Genomic DNA, 18,370 nt, shown 5'->3' with positions numbered 1-18,370 from the left:
TGTGTAAATTTCTCTGTGCCATTTGAAAAAGGTACTTGAAGAAAAAGTAGTCTGGTTTTTAATTTCAGTGTTATATTCACTTGTTTAAGTACATCTCTGGTTTGTGTTGTCGAACGTGAACAGGCTTCCCAAGTGAATAACTTAAAAAATAATTGAAATTCCTCTCTTTAATGTCAGCTTGAGGATGTGGATATCAATGCCTACAAGTTCATCTTTCCAGCATTAGAACATTTTCAGCAGTTATTAAAACCATGCCCCTTCGTGTTAACTTCTAAATGCACAACCTCTTTATTGCATCCAGATCCAACAAGATGGATGTGGAGGTGATGTTCCCATCCTGTTATTTTCCAGTCTGGTTCCAGTTCTGATATCGAAAAGAAGTAGTTCTCCATGTGCAGAAGAAAAAGAAGACAAGATCCACAGGGGACTTTTGGCATGTTTGTGGCCACTTCATGCAGCTTTCTTTATTCTGTGAGAACTGAAGTGAGGGCCTATGGGAAATGGCTGAGGTTTGTTCCCTATCCTCACCTTCAGAAGTAGATTTTTCATGGCTGGAGGCAGATCACCTTGCCCTACCTCACACTCCAAGCCCCTGTTATTGCCAACCTTCCTCTGCGTGCTCTCTCCCATGATGGATGCTGCCAAGATCTCTGCTCTCAGTGTGTAGGCGATGCTGATTGCTTCACGTTAGTGGGCAGCAATATTTTCTGTCCCTAGGTGGTTCAGAATAGACATTTATATATACCTATGTATATATGACCCTCACAGTCAAAAATCTTTTTCCCCCTGTGTGAGCTCCATTGGCTCTTTCTGCTTCCAAGCCATCAGCTGGGCAGCTGGTGGGGAACAACCTTCAGTATGCTTTTTCCCTGCCACCACCCTAGATTGAGAGAAGTGAGTAAGGTTTGGAAGAAAGATGGATTAAACCAAGCCTCTGCGATGCCCTAAGGAAATCCAAACGTGTGCGTGTGTGTGTGTCAGAGGAGGGTGGTTGTGGTGGGGGAAGCCTTGATCCCAGAGCCTTGTCTCCAGGACCCTTGATCCAATTGCTCAGTCTCAATAACCTTTTCATGTCTGACACTACTGCTAGTTTCTGTAGATTGTCTTTGTTATACTTTCATGACCTTCAGGCAGACTACACAAAAATGTGGCCTTTTGTCTTCTCCTTCTTGCTTGTCTTACATTATAACTATTCCTTCCACTTTCTGTTTTCTGTTATTTCATCCATATCAAGATATGTACTGTTATTTTTTTTTTGTTTGTTTGTTTCTAATGGAGAATTTATTTATTTATTTATTTTTACAAGTTTGATACAAAATGTGTTTTGGAAGTGTTGGAAGGTGTCTCTGACTTGGCTCTCATTAATCTTGTGTTTTTTTTTTTTTTAGCATAACATTTCAGAAAGTTTCTGCCAGTGTAAGTTTTAATACGTTATCATATGTGTCTTGAACTTGACTGCAGAAAAATGTATAATAATAGGTATGTCTCTTTTTTATTGTGACTGAGGAAAAGTCTCCAAGCCTAACAACTCCCAACTTTCCATGGCACTTGATGGTAAAATAAGAAATTTTACCTTTTCTAGATTAATCAGTGCTTCGTAGATATAAAATGACCTTTCAGTTGTCTTCAAATGTGAAAAAAGGTGTGACACTAGGCTGAGAGTTTCAACACCATAGTTGATAAGTATTTTCTGCTGATTTGCATAAAACTTGCCCAAACTACTTTTGAGAATCCAAGCCTCTGACTGCTGAGATTTTTACTGCAGCTGTGGGGCAAGGAGAGTTCAGAAGCCAAGTGCTAATCCTGGTTTGTAATTCTGTTTGCCACTTTTAATCCCCAAAGTAGATTGTTTGCCCCTCTCCCCCCCCCCCCCCCCCAAAAAAAAAAAAGTGATTTCTGAAGGTCAAAGCCTAAATAATATCGAGGTCATAATATTAAAAGAGGCCTGAGGTTCTCCCCCTACAAGTCTTGGGGTACCCTGTGGGGTTTCTCCACCAGCAGGCAAACCCCTTCTCCATTTTGTGCTGGGGCAGTGGTAAGGACCTGGGTAGGTCAGCCCTCTGGGAGCCCTGTCTGCCCACCACCTCTACTGGGCATGCTGACTGATTTACAGATGCTTCGAGTAGCTCTGCTCCTATGGGTGCTGTGCAGATCCAGCCCTGAAGATGAAGAGCACCGTGAGGTCAGCCAAGCTTCTCAGGTTCTCTGACTTGCTGCAGGATTTCCTGAAGATGTGTTCCTTCACCTACTGTCAATAAAGTGGTCCAGAGCTAAGATATGCAAATAATGAAACTGGAGAGGACAGCTGAACAACTTCTTATAGTTTTCCTTTATATTGTGATGGTATGTATATTTATTCATGGCTTGAAGGGGGAAACACAATTGTTTGTAATTGGAATGGGACACTAATCCTTGTTCTTGAACCATGCATTTGACATCATTCCCAGCTTGAACTTCTGTAGCTGTATTTTCACTGTTCATTACATGAGCAGAGCCCCTCACATAGTTTATTGCTTTGTAGTCATTGTTGGGCCATCTATTATCCCGCATCTCGTATTAGTTTTGAAAAACAATAAACTCACCCTGAGAGATCTGCATGGTATATCTTATTTTTATTTTTATTTTTATTTTTATTTTATTTCTGTTTTTTTTTTTTTTTTTTTTCTAGGTTTTAATTTTTAAGCCTATTTCACGGGATCTGGCATTACTGCAGTGCTGTCACAGTTGTGATGCCAACAAATGGCTCTTGAATGGAGGAACAACGTGTACAATCCTGACAGCAAAAGGACTGGAAACCTTCAGGAGCTGAAGAATGGTGTTATGAAACTGGCTGTCCAGCTGGGATGAGGGAACAAATTCTGCATGCTCACCTTGTGCAGTCAGATGGATGCAGGCAAGTATTTAGGCTTTTCTCTGCGGGGCAGTCATGCTGAGCGCGCGTGACACATTCCGATAATCGAAATGCTATAATTGTTTACTTCAGAAATGCTGCATTTGGTTGCTTTATGAGCACTATGAGCATGCACAGCCTGTGTCGTTGCTAGGTAAGCTTGCAGTTGCCTTTTGCAGGGAGAAAGCAAGGAGACTGAATCCATAAGGCAAATATGCTCATGCTACTACACTGAAAATCTCCATTTTAGACCTACCTGTGGTCTCCATTTGTTTTTTGCTTGTGAACCTGAAACCAAAAGACAAAGCGTGTTCTTGTTTGTGCGTTATTGGCACATGTTGTGGATTTTCATCTAGAGGAGGATAGACTGGTTGCTGCTCTCCCAGCCAGAGACGGTGGCTCGTGCTGGGACAAGCACAGCTCTGTGTTACCTGACAGGGACCCCTGTGCTGCAGGCTGGCAGCAGGTAGCGGGTGCCTTAGGGCAGGCAACATTCAGGTTGGAAAAGACCTCTAGGATCATCTAGTCCAACCTTTAACCTTGTCCTAAAGTCCACCACTAAACCATACTACTAAGTTCTACATCTACACAGTTCTTGAAGACCTCTGGGATGGTGACTCAGTCACTTCCTTTGGCAGCCTGTTCCAATGCCAGACAACCCTTTCATTAAACAAATTTCTCCTAATATCCAGCTTAAAGATAGGAGATGAAGGTGGGCCCTGCATGACACCCAGGCCTGCTCTCTGACCGGGCTCAGAGCCTGTCATGGCAGCGGTGCTGCCACAGGCCCGTTTTGTCAACTACTCACCCTTGTGAACAGCACAGGGGAAAGGGAATGGCCTCAGTGAAGAGGAGTGGGTTGTGGTAGGGTGTCTGGAAAGCAAAGCTTGGCTTCCATAGCTTGGTATAACTGGCGGTGTGTTCACACCCTATTCACAGTCACTGTAGGCCCACTGTCAGGTTAGGGCAGGAGTGGCAGGACTGCTGGAGTTTGTGTCATAGCCCTCTCACCAAACGCTACATCTGTTCTACCAGTGGAAGATTGTGATCTGCTCCCTCTAAAAACTGCAAAACAAGCAGGCTGGGGACCTGCCAGGTGGAGCACGCCTCAGAAACTCTTCCCCAGGCACCTCACAGGCTCTGGAGAACCTTCAGATGCTGCAAAGCCTTCACCTCGCACCCACGATCTCTTTGAAGAAGAACACTGAGTGCTGAAGCTTAGCTGCAAGCGAGGGAAATGTTTACAGATGGCAAAGATTAAACTGACTCAAATAGCTGCATCACAGACTGTGAATACTGAAGGAAATGAAAGACAGGAGAAGGAGTAGTCAACATACTGTGATCCTTTCATTTCAGCTGCCTTGAACAACATTTTTCTTGCAAAGGACAAGTCAAGCACTCTGCAGACAGAAGGAACATAACAGATGATTAAAACAGGAGTTAAAAAGAAATCTCTCTGCTTTTAAAGTTATCAGATTTGGATCTGGAAATCATTGAGAGTTGAAAAATACGCACCCCATGATGCCATTTTTACAAATCCTCTTCTCAAAATAGAAAGACATGTTTAAACTATTAATCAGAAACAAAAAAAAATGGCAGTCAAGCAACACAAATCCCATTTTTGTTAAAACTTTGTGTTATAATTTTACAATCTTACTGAAAATTTAATGTTGCAAGATAATTCGAGTTCTTAATAAAAGTATTTTAAAATTAAAAAATAATTTGATTTTCTGGACTCCAGGGTATAATTTGATGCTCTATATTCTAGAAAAATGTTTTCAAATTAGTTTTTAGCTGCCGAACAGAAAGATAAAGCCAGTACTGGAGAAAATACAGCATGTAACATATCAAGGGATTAAAAATAGATGTTTCCATTGTTGTCAATTTTGGATTAGTGTCCCAGAATTATGTGACATAAGTTGCGTTAAACAATAAAACATGAAGAGATAAACAGCTAACACTAGTATTCTTCCATGAGGTAGAAAAGGCTGATAGCAATAATATTCCAAGGGAAGATGTGGAAGAAGAATACAACTCTAACTTGTTTTTACTTTGGAATCCTGCTCCACTATGGGGAAGTGACAGACCTGCACCAGACTGCAGTCTTGCCATGTGGTGGCAATGCAGTGGTTTATGGGCCAGTGGTTTATGAAGAGCAGTTTGTAGCTCTTCATGGGTGCTCTGCATCAGCATCACCACTACGCTGAGGTGAGCATTGGACCTGATTTCTCAACTTTTGTACCCCATCCCTCATTATCTAAGCAGGTTTTTATACCTCAGTACTAGAGCTGGTGGGCATCTGACATGCACAAGAGAAAAGGTGCATAAGGCATTGTCTAACATGTTTGCATAGTCAATACACATTCAAACTAAGCCCATATATGAAGACATTTTTTTTTTCCCAGATATTTTCACTGTTGTGTAGTGATGCTTATTTGGGTTTATCATTATAGAGATGGAGTATGATGGGTGATGATTACCAACAGCAGAAAAAGAAATAGCAATTATTGCTTTTGCAGTGCTTTCTTGCTCTTGTAGTTCAAAGCACTTGTCAAGCACTTACACACCCACTTTACAGCAAAGGGTTGTAACCATTGGCTTAAGTCATCTTGATTCCATTTGTGTAGCAAGATCGATTTTCTCTAGCTGAGGACCTGCCATCAGTATTTATAGGTTGGCTGCAAACTTTAAGGTGCAAAGTTGCATGGGATAAAGAAAGAAGAAAGAGAGAATGGGAGAGGATATAAATGCAGAGGATGCAGCTTGAACAGCCCTGGGAAACATGAACTAGGAGGGGAAGTTGAATAAAATGAGGATTAGTTTACTCTAGTGAAGAGATGACTAAGAAGAATCTGATAATCTTCTTTAAATATTCCAAAAAGAACTTTAAGAGAGAAAGAGATAGCTCTCCTTTCTGTCTGCTGTAAAGGAGGTGGGAATTCTGAGTTCATATCATGTTACAAAAAAATATAATTGAGTTTAAACATCAGCGAAAGCTAATGAACATTAAGAACAGGTAAGCACTAGAAAATCGGTGTTTTGCCTCGGGACCTGAAATACCAATAAATATTATGAGTGGTTTTTAAGACGAAGGTAGAAAAACATGCATAAGGAAGGACATACGTGTAGTCAACTCTGCCTTTAAGCAGCAACATGGATCACAGAATATCCTTATAGCCCTAATTTTTAAAACCTATTCCTGTGAAGAATCCCTTCTGTAGGTAAATTCAGATCTGTTCTTGGAATCCAAAAAAATCTGGCAATTTAGATACATAATATACTTACAGTTTTAATCAGATTGAAGCTTTACAGAAATAGTAAAAGAAACTAAAGTCCTGGTCACTTTGAAGCTCTTCCTGCATGAATTATAAAAAGTAAGTTTACCCTTGGTTTCTGGTGGTGTTTTACAAACCTTTCAGGGCTTGCCCTTGTAATTTATAGTGTCATTGCAATCCATCCACAATAATACAACCTTTATTCAACCTTTATATTCATTTTCACAGAATATAAAATCTGCTGACAATCTGAAAAGACAGATGTGAAAAGCATCAGCAATAAAATGAGCCCCGAGCCCTTCCTGCAGCTCATCCACCGTGGCCTGCACAGTGCTGCTAAACTGACAATGAGATACTGGGGCTGTGGTTAACTGCAAGAGGATGGCATTTTGCCTCACCTGACAGAGAAGTCCCTGTGGGATTGCTGGAAGACATACATACCACTTTGGGCTGAAAGATGAAAATATTGTGTAGCTTGTTTATTCTGAGTGGCTCTTCATTTGACAGGGACAAACATGCTCCTAGCATGGAAGCATGGGTGTAGCTCTGTCAGGATAAGAGAAGCACCATGCACAGTTTTGAGGAAGTTCCTCTGATCATCCTAAGCATAAAATGTGAGGAATGGCAGCCTTTATGAGGGACTTCCCTGACTCCTGCCCTCCCCAGTGTTCCTAGTGCCTTCCAGTAGGATCCTATAGGATCATTAATCCTATAAAAAGAGTCATTAATGCACGAATGACACCAACCATTCAATGCACACAACACCTGACTGTAAACTACGACATTATCTATGAGCAGGAGGAGGATGGCAATAACAATGACCAAAACAAACCTCAAGGCACAACACCGGTAGGCTGAGAGCCTCCACTAAAGCTGTCAGATTTGCTCCTAGCATGAGAAGGATCTTCCCCCTCACTGCCTATTTAAAGCCCAAACACCACAGGGGCTGCAGAAGTAGGCCAGCTGTTGTGACTGAGAGCTGTTGAGCTTTGGGCTTTTGGGGCTTTGGGGTGCAGGAGCATCCTCCCACCAGCACGCAGTCCCAGCCACAACCGGAGGCAAACCGCAGCCACCGAGATGAAAGGCTGCCTCCCTCTGATCTCTTCACGACAAAATCGCTCCGATGCCACACTGTATTTTGTGTCAATACCTATTTAATTTTTCAAAATCGGAAAAGATATGAGTACTTTGTTCCCTGAATTCCTGGTGTTCGGGGTAACCTAGCAACTCCCCGTGCTACACGGCACGCAGCGGCATGCCACCCTGCTGCACATCCATGCTGACAAGCTCACCATGCAGCATTTCACTTGCAGATCATTTACCGAAACTTGTGGCTCTCCTCTCCCTTGAACTTCAGAAATGACAAGAGGAATGGTTTCATTCTCTTTCTGTTGGGCAGCCTTAATTGTCCAGTGTTCACTGGAGCTGAATAGCTGAAGCTATTTGCATGGCATTTGTAGTCAACACCACCCTGCAAACTGATAATCACTGGAAACATGAGAATGTATTGGTGCACATTTCTGTGGCATGAAAAATAATTCGCAAGCTAAAATTGTACCTGTGAACAAACAGCCTTCTTGGGAGAAAAAAAAAAAACAAAACAAAAAACAAGAAAGAAAGAAAGAAAGAAAAAAAACTTTTAAAACAGGGAAAGCTCTCAAGTGTGAGATAGAAACACCATGCTAGCACATGCCTGGGTTGTTCTGCAGCAGGTGAGGCATCCCCTTCTCTTCTCCCTGCCACCAAGGTGTTCATCCTCCCCAAGCACAGCCTGTCTCCTTCACTTTCCCACTGCCAAGGGCCCTTCTCCAGAAGTTGTTCCCAAAGCTGGTGGGAAGAAGAACTTCAACATCACTTAAGGGTTGAAAATTCCTGCCAGGGTAGGATGTTTGCCTGTGGTTTAGTTGCTGGTGAGCAAGAGCAAGGGCACAAAGTTCTGGGGAGAGGGATGAGAAAGTTTTGCATGCAGGTGTGACATGAGTCCCTGTGACAATTTAATGCTACAGCTTGTCCAGGTAGGGCTGGAAGAAGCCTGGGAGATACTTTAAATTTAAATAGCTGACAAACCAGGGCACTGTGGTGCCCTGACCGTACCTGGCTAGGCTGTGCTGGCCAGACTCCAGCACACTGGGGAAGATTTGGCAGCTCCATGTTATCCAAGGTGCCTTTTCAACAGGGTGGGCAGCTGAAACAAATTTATGAATCAAGGTAAAGCAATCTTGTCTGAAGGAATGGCTGAAAAAAATTATTCTACTTTTGTGCTTAACAAATCAATATGTGTTTTTTTTTTTTGTTTTGTTTTGTTTTCTTAATTTTTAATTCAGTGGCATTTTTTTTTTTTCTTCCTGCATTTGGGCTCGTTTTATTATTTTTTTTTTTCTTTCAAATTTTTCTTTTTTGTCTCATTTTACATTTCCCCTCCCTAGGGAAAACACAAACTACAAAAATAAATAAATAAATAAATAAATTAAAAGGCCATTATATTCTGATCATTGTTTGGTGAAGCATCAGAAGTTTCAGTGAATTGTTCCACCAGTTTTGTAGCCAGAAACAATCTTATGAATACCCACGCTGTATGTATGTGGTTAAAAATAAAAATAAAAATAAAAATAAAAATAAAAATAAAAAAAAAAAAAAAAGAAATTATATGTGGTGGAAGAAAAGAGCATTTCACTGTTGACATTGTTGGCATGTTTTTCCAGATCTTAATATTCTACAACAAAAGGAAACATTTTTCTTTCTTCTGGCATTTGCTTCCCATGCTATTCCCACAAATCTCTCTGACTCACAACAGAAGTGCGATACAGTATTCACTGTCATAACCATATAGAATTAATCTGAGTTTACTAACATGGAGTTATAACATAGCTGACCCAGATTCCTTGCTTACTTTGTTCTAATGGCACGAAAAAAGCACCTTAAATTGTGATTGGGAAAATTACATACTCACCCTTTTTACACAGGTAAAAATAGTTAAAAGTTTTCCTTTAAAGGAACCAGCTTAACTAGCTCTTTCCTTCCCGCCCATCTCAAGGTCACTATTCAAACCCACAAGTTTATCTGAGAGCCTGTCTGTGCACATTGAACAATAAAAGTTCAGTAAATAAACATCTCCCGGCTTGATTCCTCAATGACTGTGATTTGTGCTGAATAACAAATGACCCATTTCATCAAGCCTGTTGTTACTGACTGACTGACAAGGTGGTAAATATTATAGCTAATGCAACATACCGTGGTGATCCTAGGAGGGCAACAATGCCGAAAAGCATGAATACAATGTACAGTCTGTCTGGTAAATGGCCAAAGGGTAATGCTAGTCCTAGGAAAAAAAAAAAGAAAAAGAAAAAGAAAAATACATTTGGCTTTCCAAGTTTGAAATCTAAAGTAGCTTATGGTAAGAAAAGAAGCATTTGTGTGTCTGCATCACACAGGTGCAAATGGGAGCAGCACTGAGCCCAGCTGTGGGAGGGGGCTCTTGTCTGAGCATCACTGGGGCGCTGCTGCTTTCAAGGCAATGGGATGGGGAGTGCTGGGAGGGGAGATAGCCCTCCAGATAAAAAAATCCAGTGAATGAAGCTGCATTTTCCCAGCAGATTTTGTCTGCAACACCTACAGTTCATAGTAGTATTATTATGAAGGATACACCATAAATATTGATCTCTCTGAGAAGCTGACTCTCTGAAAGCTGAATAAAATGTTGTTTATGGATGTGCTCAGGTACCTTCATTTCTCAGATACTGTTTTGTCTCAAAGTGAGGAATGTGTGAGAAGAATGAGAAGAATGTGAAAAAAAAAATGTTGTAGAGGGGAGGGAAGAAAAGGGAAAGTATCTAGAAAGGTGCAAGAAATAGATAACAGTAGTGTAAACAGAGTGTAGATGAAGGAAGAAGAGGAAATATTTGGAAAAGCAGATAGCAAAAAATGGGGAAGACACAAGTCTCTGTTTCTGAAAAGCACGGAGAAAGAAAAACTAAGGCAGAACCAGAAAGAAACTGGTGATATAGGAGTAAACACAGGAATGCATGCTGAGAATAACAAACAATGAGAAATCGTTGAAAGGAAAGATGGCAGAAGGAGAACGGTGTTAAAAATACATGAATGAATAGAAGATATGTACAAATCAGAAAGACTAAATTGTTAAAAGGATGTGAGTTGAAAAACTGAAGAAACAGGTACAGACAGGTAAATAGGAAGCAAAGGAAATCAAAGCAAGTGAACAGGAAAGGTATTACTTGCTAGAAAACTGGGAGCCAAAACTTGATACGAAAAGCACATGTAAATATTTTTGAAGTGAAGCTGTCACATCTCAACATGTGCAGGTTTGATTACAACATGAAATCTGAAAAGCGTTACTGGGGAAGGCTGCAGCACGGTATAACCAACGCTGTATCTGAGCATTTCCAGAGGGCATGTGATCCAAACAGTAATGCACAGCAATCCCATATGACACCGTGGATGGCACAGGGGTTAGCTGTATATGAAATGTTTGTCTTCCAGAGCCTGCATCAAGGCAGGGACATGCATGCCGTGATGCCACACTAGCATTATGCTAAAGCTCTGCTCACCTGTGGGGATACTCCTCTTTAATATTGGGAGCATATGGCTTAACTGTCAGTAGGCACCATGGCTGAATGGGAGATGATCTAAAGAGACACAAGGAAAGAAAATGTGAAGGGAGCGAATTTTAAATTATATGAAGTAATCCAGAAACTTCATTAGGGGGGTTATAGTCATCATTGTTACCTGTGGAGATCATTTAGGAGATATATGCTGGTAATCCAAAAAAATGCTTTGTGCTTCTTAGCAAGGGGTGGATAGAAAAGCTATGCATCCCACATTTCACAAAGATAATACAGATATTAAATAAATAACAAGAACTGTGTTTCAGCTCTCATTATTGTTCAAACCAGAGATCTTGACATCTTCATAGCTGATGTCCTAAAACATACACAGAAAGTATGAGGGAGTTATATGTGTTTCAGAGTGATAGCATTACTTGTTTTGGGATTGCTAGAAACAGCTATATAACTATTTTTTTTTAATTATTATTATTTTATTTTGTGCCTGTTTCATTCTTTAGGAAAAGAGTGATCCAATTTTCATTGAGCCACATTCTTTTAAAAAATATGTTTTTTTCTTACTATTCACCCAGGCCTCGGTGACAAAGTGAGGTACAACAACTGGGTATGTTCGGGTGTGAACCTGTTGCAAATTCTGACGCCCAGTCACTTCTGCTTCACATTGTAAAATGTCAGGAAAGATAAGAAAACTACAGCTGTGAGTTACCAAATTACAGAGCCATTATTTTAATACCCATGATTCAGCTGTCAGAAGCTGATCTAGCACATCCACCTGCAAAACTTCAAATACATCAACTTTTCACTATATTCATGGGTATAATTCACCCTACTTCCAAACACAGAGAAAAGATTTGTACTGTTTTGCAGGTGTGCTAAGTGACTGGAGAATTTTTCAAGACCTCAATTTCTGGTGAGCAGGATGTATTAAAAAAAAAATAATAAATCAAATTGCAAGGGAAACTGCATAATATGTTATTTCCCATGCTATGTGTCACCTAGCGCTTGCGTATGCAAAAGCAATGGATTTTTTATAAAACATATTCTCTCTTTTCAGTGATGGGGATCTCATGTCTCCTATCTGCAGCCATTTAATGCTGGGTACCATCCCCATGGGAGCAGTGATGGGGACTGGAGGGTACAGGTGTGTGGACCAACACCTGAATCCAGCAGGAGGACAGCAGCTCTTTGGAGGAGAACGCCCTTATGTCTCTCTTTGCTTTTGATCACAGGGACCCTGGTGTGTAGCCTACCTGGTGTCAGAGGGGACTGTCCCACCACTGCTCACCTCCAGAGAGCTTGCAATCCAGATTTGGAGGTACAGAGGCTTGCATCAGTTTACTCTTATCTCAAGCAAAAAATTAGGTTGAAGGAAGGTAGGGCTCATCAGTCTTTTTTCTTCCACAAGTTTTGAAAATGGGTCATAACTGCTTCTCTTCCTAAGAAGCGTTGCATTATTGTGGTTTTGCTGGGCAGTTAAAAAAAAATAAGTGAAAAGAAATAATTGCTTTTTGTTTGTTTGTTTGTTTTGTTTTGTTTTCTTTCCAAGGAATTCCTCTCCTCCTTAAGTAATGCTTGACAAGAAACAGAATGTTGGAGTTACTTACCAAGCCTTTCACAAAACACAGGGAAATAGATATTCAGTGGTAATGAGAGGAAAGATACTGAATATTTTGGGCAGGCACTGGCGGCACTTTGTCTTTGGTGCTGAAAAGCCTCCCTGACAAGGTCGGGAGAAGTAGGTCTGCTCAGCGAGGTGCCCATGGGGGCTCCTGGCAGAGGTGTCACTGCCCCCTCCCATGCATGGGCCAGAGGCTGTCCGAGTTTTTTGTTTGTTTGTCATTTTTTAAACATTTTTTAAAATCTACTATTATTCTGCCTTGTTTTCCTCCTGTCCTGTGTTGTGTATCCCTTCCATGGATCCTTTGCTCTTCTGCTCCAAGTCCTGCCAGTCCATCTTCCCCGAAGTCCCCGTACATCCATCACTCCCTGCCCCGTTTTGTGGTGTTTCACTGGAATTGAAAGCAGACTGCAGTCTCTCCTTCTGTGATTCAGAAAGAAACAAATCCAAATGAAAAATACATGGTTCACATGAAGCTAGTCTACTTCACAGTTTGCAGAGCTATATGTAGGTATCCACAGACAAGCACTTCTTCTGGCAGCCCTGGGCTGGGTGGAATAGGTCAGGCATCGCTAGACAAGGAGAGAGCTTCATCTACAGCTTCTTACGTACAAAGTGATATAGAGACACTGCCTCAGGTTCCCTCCATGTACACACTAGTTTGGAACTAACCCAGTTGTAGGGGCCTTTCTCCCCTCCAAGGTCCACTTCATGAGGCTGCTGCCGAGTTAAGAGGCTGCTGCACAGCCCTCTCTCTTTTCTCCTTCTACAAAGAAAAAAAGCCTCACCTTCAAACAAACCCCACAGATCTTCATGTTCCTTAGGTTGTCTTTTGTGATCTGGGCTGGCTTGTGTGTGCTTAGAGAAAGCTTCCTACAGCAATAACACAGCAGTCCTGTGGTGCCCTCTCCGACTGCCCAGGCACCTGTTCGCTGCCCCGTCTTGCACATCATTTTACCTGCTGTGGATCTGGGGAAAGAAAACAGATGTCTGCAGAACCTGCGTTTATTGAACTCCTGCTGGTACTGTAGAACATGGCACGTGCTTCCATCACACAGGATTTACTCTAAAAACAGTGATGCAGAACAGCAAACAGTGCTGATCTGAGTCCTACCATTAAACAACTCCCAATCTACTACATCTCTTCACTCCACCTGCTTAAACAACTAATGCACAGCTTCTGCGTTGTGACAAACATTTACTTTGGATGTACAGACATACCGAGATGTGTGTTGGTAGCACTTACAGTTATTAGATTTTGCACTAGTTTTGCAGTTGTCTGAGGACTGGAATATATTGTCAGAAACAATGTAATATGGAAGTGATGAATCTTGAAATTTAAATATTTGACTTGAAGAAGAAATGTCAAGAATGTATGCAGCCATCTGGGCTTTTGTGCTCAAGTATTAGTGACTTGTGTTGGTCAAAAGGAAAATTGATATCTATAAAATATTTAGAAGTTATTTTTATTTTAAAATATATTCCATTTTTATTTTTAAAATTGGTACTTTTCCACAAATATGTTGTTATTACACATTTGACACTGTGGCCCTGTTAGAGAAAAATTCTCTTTTTGCAGAGAAAAAAATACTTACACAGAGGGTGGTGAGGCCCAGGCCCAGGCTGCCCAGAGGAGCTGTGGCTGCCCCATCCCTGGCAGTGCCCAAGGCCAGGCTGGATGGGGCTGGGAGCAGCCTGGGCTGTGGGGAGGTGTCCCTGCCCATGGCAGGAGGTTGGATTTGGATGCTCATTAAGGTCTCTTCCAACCCAAACCAATCTGTGATATGGTTTTATGAGTTACAGCATCAGGCCTTTCAGATAGTCCAGTGCAGGTGCCGGTTTGTACCTATGACATTTTCTTTTGACTTTGTGTCATGACTACAGCAATGTTCCTCAAAGAACAGCCACCAGGACTGGTGCCAACACCAATCAGGAGCAGTGGCACATCATCAATCTCATCATCAAAAAATATGAGGAAGGTTCCTACATATTCAGGTGCCAACTACAGGTGAATAAAATATTCAGGACTGCCATATTTTAACATACAGCTAGGTTTTCCATAGCTTTCATTTCATTTGATAATAGTACAGGAATATACATAAAGCTATAGCAAATGTATTAAGCCAGGCTTTGCATGTGTCTTACAGGTAAGGTCAGGTCATCCTCTTTTTTTTTTTTCAAACAAGAACTATTAAATTCAGAATCCTTTGCGTGATCCTATGCACATTTTAAAACACTTCATACAGGTTCACTTGTTAATCTGAAGTTTATGCTGTGAAGTGCTCTCTGTTGGGCTCCCTAGTTGCATCCAAACTCTTTGGCCAACTGCAGCCAAGTCTGACAGAAAAATCAGTAATAAAAAGTTCCTCCAAATTTTCCCCTTCAAGGCTGCAGCATGTGCTGAGCTGTTCCTAGAAACTGGAGAAACACAGACGAAAAGTGCTGCAAATGCTGCAGCCACAGGAGAGCTTAGTTCAGTGCTCATATCTCAGCAAATGCCAGAAACTGTAACGTGGGACACAAATCCACCGAACACAAGCTCCACCACAAGTGTTGGCAGGTCTCCTTGCTGATGCTCTTGCCATTTGCCTCACCTGCTGCGTGCTGTTTTACAAAATACACTTATGAAACCCGCGCACCAGGCTGACTCAAGCCTGAGCCTAAGCTTGTAGCTATTTCCTAAGTCAGTAAGAATGTTTGTCTGGATCCAAAAATGTGCAGGTACAATCTCTTGCAAGCACAAAACAGCAGGTGCAGTGTGATGGAGGAGTCTCCTGCAGGGCTGTGTGTGGGCATGGTATATGAAAACCTTCCTGCTGGACTGCAGTAATGGAGCAAAACTTTGGGTGACTTACACAGGTTGACACCAATATTCCATGGAGAATCATGAAGTTAAAGTCCCAACCTTGCACCTCCCGTGCTAATGTGTTAGCTTCAGTGAAACTAAGCTTCCAACCTTTGTGTTGAGATCAGTATATGTCATTGCAAGAGCAACAGAATTTAAGATAATATAAAAGGCAGCAGAATAATGCAGCTTTTTTTGTTGTGCTGTGGCTTCCTTGTACCTGTTTTATCATAGTCTGTCTTGACCATCTATGGAAGAAGCAGCCTCAAAATACCTGCAAATCTTCATAAATTGAGAGTACATTTATTAAAAGCTGTGGTAAGAATACAATGATCCATGAAAAATAGAACAAACTGCCCTGGTAAAGCATTGCCTCCAGCTCCTCTTTCCCATGGGACAAGTGAGATGCATTTTAAGAACACGTTTCCTTGGCTGTGTACCCCAAGCATCTCCCCTCTAGCAGAACAGACTGCAGATTCAGGGATGTGATGCCACCTGTTCCTGCCTTCTCTATTCACAAAAGCATCTGTGAAGATGGAGAACAGACTTAAACTATGACTCCTTCATTGTGGTGCAACCTCATCGTTTAAGTACCACGTACATTTTATTTATGAGCTGAAAACGAATCTGATCGTGCACATTCACCGGTCTTCGAGACTGCTATGGGGAGAAGTGGACAACCACACAACACTGTGTAACAAGTCTTGTCAAAAACTTTAAACAAGTCTTGTTAAAATGCAGGGATTATATTCAGTTTCCTAATTCAATTACAGCATGGACAATGACTATACTTGTGTTAGTTTCACAATTTGAGGTTAAATAAATCAGTGAATGGAAATCTGAATGGCAACAGAAAGAGATACTACAGATGGTGATGTAGGCACACAAATGCCAGGCAAATGTTTCTTAAGAAAAATATAAAACACAACCTTTTCCTTGCTTTCCCATGACTTCCTTCTAATTTGGAATCTACACATACGTTTGAGTCATTTCTGCCTTTTTCTGACCCTCTAATTCAGCGCTTGGTTTGGAGGCTCAGGAGATATTTTAATTTATCTGTATGTCTGACTCTCACGAAATACTCTTTAAGCATGGAGTAGCTGGAAAGCTCCAGCACACTTGTTCTGTCTCTTCCTGTATTAATATGTCTCATTGTCCCAGAGCTGCCATTTGCCATGATTACCAGATTGAATGACATGCAGCGTTTTCTCCATCAGCACCACCACAGGGTTTTCCCTGCTGATTTGATTAACCTATCATACTGCTAGCACATTAAAACAAAAAGCCCTCCTAGACAATCATGCAGCTTGAGTTGCAGGCCTTCACCCATTGTGCCATCCATCTGCTGTTTGTAGGGCCACCTTCCCCAAAGGGAGGTGGAACACTGAGGCTGAATCCGCCACCTGCCACCCTGCCCAGAAAGTCCCCCTCTTACTCCACACTCTGAAACGATGCTACTGAGACTCAGAAAGCTTTATAGGAAAACCAAAGTAAGGATTATGTGATTAACTGGTTTGGCTTTCCGAGGGATAATCTTTGTAGGTAAGTGGTGGGGCATCAGGATGCACGGAGCAGAGGAGCAGGAATATTAGAGGTTTTTGTTGTTTTATCTGGCTGCCCGTGACTATATAAGATGTTTGGCTGCCTTACAGGTGTGAACATGTGGTTACATCTTCACATACGAAAATGCAACCCAACTGCATATTGAAGTGAACCAAAGTAAATCGTTTAAGTACAACTTGCTGGGCTAGCATGGCTGGATATCACAGAGCAGTTACCTGGAATTGGGTTGCTCTCAAGAGGAGAATTTAATTTGCTTATATTTCATGAGATTTTGTAGATTCTCATTATGAATATACAAGGCTGAGGATCTTGGCTCTAAATCTTTTCATGATCTGGACCTGTGGAGAGGGGTAGCTTTGAAATACGGATTATATCACTCAAAAGAAACTGAATTTTGAATCTGTGATGACTAGATTGGCTCATTGTTCTGTCTTCTAGAATGACATCAAAACTGCCTCTAGCAAGCCTCTGTCAGACCATTTCCTTAAACCCTTAGTAATTATTTAGGTGGCTAAATATATTGAAGAGTGATATTAAACCTTGTTTAAAATTGTAAAATTTATTAAAATGATATAATTTAATGAGACACATTTGAGATATCATTATTTGTATGTCATCCAAGTCCATTCAGAATCACAAGATAAGTTTGTAGCTTGGAAATATCTAGGTAAAAAATCAAATTAAATACTACTTTGCAATGAGATACTCATTAAAGATCATACAAATATGAAGAAGTAGGATGAAGAGAAGTCCTTATTTCTTGGCATAGCACCTTCATTTGTTCACCAAACCTATTAAGAACTAAGAAATTCCCCCAAAGACAAATTTTGTTTCTTCTGCCTGCTCTCTCTAATTTGAGAAAATTTACTGGATTAGTCAGATCACCAGCATGATCCTTTATGTCAAAATCCTATTTTGTGAATTCATACACATTAGATTAACAACTGTTTTTAGTCTCGGAAATCATCTGAATTATGAATCTACATACCAAGTGGAAAACATCTCTTTGCTGAGTTCTTATCATCTTCTGCAAAGAAAAATAAGTTCAGGGCTCCTGATGCAGAGCTGTTACACTGGCTGAAAAGTCACAATGTACAGTGTTGCTAGCGGGGTCTGACTTTCTGAGATTTTTTCCACGTGTTTTTTTCCCCAGACTGAGTGTTCAGAAGATGCAGGAAACCTAGATATTTCATTGCTGACAAAGACATCAAGAAGTCAAATGGAAGTGCAGAGATAACACCTAAGTGCCATGCTCCTTCAAGAAGCTGGGCTGGCTGCCCTGACAGAGTGTCCCCTTCAGGCCCTGCCTTGGCACAGCTATCTGGGCACCAGGGGCCTGGCAGCACCAGTCCTGCAAGGGCAGATCTGTCCCATTGGAGCCACTTTTTGGCCTCAGTTACAGCTGTGCACAGCCTGGGCATGCAGGTAGGCACCAATTTCACCCTGTCTGTAGTGCAGTGTCAACACCACCTCGTGTCACCTTCACTTCTGTACTGTGAGGGTGACGGAGCACTGGAACAGGCTGCCCAGAGAGGCTGTGGAGTCTCCTTACCTGGAGATATTCAAAATACACCTGGATGCCATCCTGAACGATGTGCT

Source organism: Anas acuta, chromosome Z (genome assembly GCF_963932015.1).
Source record: "Anas acuta chromosome Z, bAnaAcu1.1, whole genome shotgun sequence".
Lineage (NCBI taxonomy): Eukaryota > Metazoa > Chordata > Aves > Anseriformes > Anatidae > Anas > Anas acuta.
The sequence above is the reverse complement of the archived record's forward strand: the minus strand, read 5'-3'. Positions refer to the sequence as shown.